The sequence below is a fragment of the Equus asinus genome, chromosome 8 (assembly GCF_041296235.1).
Source record: "Equus asinus isolate D_3611 breed Donkey chromosome 8, EquAss-T2T_v2, whole genome shotgun sequence".
Taxonomy (NCBI): Eukaryota; Metazoa; Chordata; class Mammalia; order Perissodactyla; family Equidae; genus Equus; species Equus asinus.
In genome coordinates, this window is record NC_091797.1 from 37,459,127 (window position 1) to 37,462,967 (window position 3,841).

A 3,841-nucleotide genomic window follows, 5' to 3' on the forward strand; every position below is an offset into this window, starting at 1 on the left:
AGTCTGATTTTAACCTGCCAGGAAGTGAACCCAATTTGGTTCCATAACAATAGGGATCTGGGACACATCCTACTGCTCTGCTAGTCTGAATCCGACTGTTTTGAGGGACCCACTCCTTAGCACTCTACCTCCCACCTCTCCTGCCTCCTGCTCCTAAGTTCCCTCTCTTCCCTTCTTGTCTTGCTGCTCCCCCTGTGTTAACTTTCTGGAGATCCTGGTTTATTTCTGTTTCTGTTGCTAGATTTTTCAGGCCCAGTAGTGCCCAAACTGGTCAGATAATCAGATTGGTGTAGAAAAATCTTTAGAATACAAGAATTTAGTTAGGAAAGCTTTATTGCTCACACAGTTTACAAACTGGGGAGATGTGGCTTTCGCAGCAAACCAAAACTAAGCTCCAGGAGAACAAAGAAAGTAGCTCTTTTAAAGAAAAAGTTTCTACCCAGGTTCCCACTCAGGTCTCCTTATGCAAATAAGAGATGCAATCCTACTTAGTCCTGATTGGTTGGCACAGGTCACAGTTTTATTGGTTAGGTCCAGGTGACTGTTAGGAGTTTTTGTAAAATCAGGAATTTTGGCAGAGTCAAAGCTTAAGAGTGCATTCTGTGGTGTTTTTTGAGAACAGAGTATGTGACTGCATACCAGTGCGTCATGGCCACTTGACTCAATTTTGTCTTTTTTTTGCAGGGGAAGATTTGCCCTAAGCTAACATCATTTGCCAATCTTCCACTTTCTTCATCCTTCCCCCCCACCACCCGCGAGCCCCTCTATATAGTTGTAAGTTCTTCTAGTTCTATGTGAGTCACTGCCACAGGATGGCTACTGACAGACGAGTGGAGTGGTGTGGTTCTGTGCCTGAGAACAGGACACACCAAAGTGGAGTACACCCAACTTTAGCTGCTAGGCCATCAGAGCTGGCTCTCAATTTTGGATTTAGGTCCCAGTTAGACACACAGAGTCCATCTGATTCTCAGTGGTCTTTTGAGTTCATTTTATTCAATTGTGGAAGATTTAATTAACACAGGATTCCCAAATCTGAGATTCTGAGAGCACTCAGTGTCTCCATGGTGGGACATTATCAAGCTCCCCTAGGTGATTTGCCACTGTTGGGGCTCAGGACAGGCCACCCCAAAGTCTCCCACAATGACATCTTGATTATTTTGAATTAAAATTACTTGTTTGACTTAAAGTTTTGACACTCCTATCTCTGTTCCCTCTGAAAATAGGAAATAAATCTCTCATGTGAAAGGTACCCTCCTCCCACCAGGAGAAAGAGACATTCTTATCATCAGAACTAGAGAATTCCGGGCTGAGAAGCCTATGTTAACCTGGAAGAAAACGCCAGCAGTCAACAGACCAAAGAAAGTTGAAGTTTGTTTTGCCCGGTTGCAGTCCGCAGGCTAGGGAAGCTCTGACCCAAGGGTGTCTTGAGTGTGTGTTCAGAAGGGAAGGGAGTGGGAAAAAGTTATATAGGCTGAAACTGCAAGATATTGATGTCAGTTCAAATTCCTCAGTGACTTGAGGAAAAACAGGGCCTGCAGACATGGTCTGGTGATCTACCGCTGGTGTCAATCTATCTTTGTCTTTATCTTAATCAGCTTAACAGGAACACTGATAAAAGTTCGGTTGTAAAACAAAATGTCACAAGTTAGGGATCAATGGTTACACATACATTCTCAAGTTTCCATTTCTCCTGAGAAACTGACCTGGGGTCAACAGAAAGGAATTTAGGCCCAAGTTAGCAAGACAGAGTTCATTTTTCTTATTACATTTAACACCTATGTAAACAAACCTTGTTGCTTTTACTAATGTACTACCTCACGCCTAAACACTGCTCAAATTCCTTACTAATTACGGACTTCAAACCTAAATTCCTTCGTCCTGTCAAATCCTCACGAATTTATTGCTTCTTTGTGTAAAAAGATATATAAACTACTTGCTTTGTTCATTCTCTGAGCGTTATTTTTATGATCCAGGAGTATCTATTAAATTGGTTTTTCTGCTGTTAATCTGGTCTTGTGTATTAATCCAGCCATAACTATAGAAAGGTAAGGGGGCAATTTTCCCGTCCCCTATACCACTTTTAAGGACCCCTGCAGTGTTGTCTAAAAAGCACTTATATCAAGGACACCTATGTCCCTTTAATCTCCGGGTCTGAGGGTATCCCGTGGTCCATGCATTGTATACCCCATTTCTTCATACCCCACACCGCCCCACTGCAAAGGTCCCCCAGGTCTCGGCAGGGTCTGATCAGCCCGGGAGGCCAGACCTGGAGTTGGGGAGGAACCAAAGAGATGGTGTTTTCAGGTCTGCAAGGGTCCACAGGGGTGAGAGAGAATTAGAAGAAAACTGAAGACAGAAAAGGATTTAAGATTTGCTCCAAACACTCATTTCTGGGTCGACCGTCATTAGATCGGCGAACGGCGGGAAGCGCCTGACGGTTGCGCCTCGGAGTGGAAGAGGTTTAAAGAGTGTTGGCGCACGGAGGGTTTACACAGTTCGTTCGTTTTGCAGATCAAGCCTGGGGCTCAAAACACCTTCCTTCAAAAGTCCGCGGAGGATCCCGCCCGAAAGGGGGCGCTATAAAGGATGCTGCATCGGTTTTGCTCCTCTTTTCCCGGTGCGCGTCTCGATGGTTCTCACGATCCCAGAGTCAGAGCCCGGGAGATGCATTCGCTGCGCGGGTTCTCGAACAGGAGGGCGGGCGCGGGAGCCTGCCGGAGCGCGGGCCACGACCCACGCGAGCCGATCCGCCATTCCCCACCAGTCTTCTCCCACCTGGACCTAAATCCCCATGTCAGCGTTTAGGGTTTTCTTCTTTTTATCCTCCTGCCTTGTATTCTCGGTTTTCTGGCAACCTTTTTAAGCAGAGAGGCCTTATCCCAGACGTCTCCCTGGGGTCAGCCGGGCAGTACGGCGCCTTTCCCCAGCGGCAAGTGGCCGTCGAGCTGACGTCCGAGAGGGTGACCCTTAGTGGAAAATCTCAGAACCAGAAAGGGGCTTTCGGTATAATATTTAGGTTTCTTTTTCCCGGCTTAGCTGCGAGACAGTGTCCAGTATAGAACGGTCAGGGATTGAGTTTGACAAAATGAAATTACTTTTGTCACCAGCGAGAAGGGTCTATCGGGTCATAGAAATGTTTCTTAGTTCTTTTTCCCTGTGAGGGGGTGTAGCTCAGTGGTAGAGCGCGTGCTTAGCATGCACGAGGCCCCGGGTTCAATCCCCGGCACCTCCACTTCTGTCGGTCTTGTTCAGAAGAATATTTTTGCTCTGAATCCTCCTTGGCCCTATCATTTGAGGAAAAATCCGCCGGCTGCTTCTTTTCTGGTCCTTTCATTCTCCTTAAGTTCTTCTAACTCACAAGAAAAACTAACCAACTGTATTTTGCTTTTAACATCGACGCGTGTCTGCCGTAGGACTTTGGCATCACCTTGGGTAGCTGTGTCAGCAGGTGAAAAGAGAGATAAAGGGCTGGGGAAGCGCGACTTGCTCAGGATTCCAGCATCCGAAAAACAAGCAAGGCACCAAATTAACAAGCTCAATCACGGTAGTGACATTTCGCAGTAGTATCGGAGAGCAAGACACACAGAAAGAAAAAACCAAAACCCCAAAACGAATGCGAAGTCCACAGGAACTTTTCTTTAGATCTCTTCATTTTCTGAGCTGTTCCAGGGTCAAGGAACGGACTGGAGGAGAGGAAAGCTTTCCAATATATATATCCCTACCACCCCCTGCCCATTATAGCTCCCCGCTTCTTCTGTCCCATCCCTTTTTCCTGTCCTCTCCCTCTGTTTTTATACTCTATATGCATTTCTTTTCCTCATTGTTCCTGACTTTAATTAGA

The 3,841-nt window shown here is 46.2% G+C and overlaps 1 non-coding gene across 1 annotated transcript; it reads left to right on the forward strand.

Moving 5' to 3' along the window:
• The first annotated feature begins 3,160 nt into the window (after positions 1–3,160).
• TRNAA-AGC (transfer RNA alanine (anticodon AGC)) lies at positions 3,161–3,232 on the forward strand. The gene has a single exon. It is a non-coding gene; the product is annotated as a tRNA-Ala (tRNA).
• Positions 3,233–3,841: the final 609 nt, after the last annotated feature.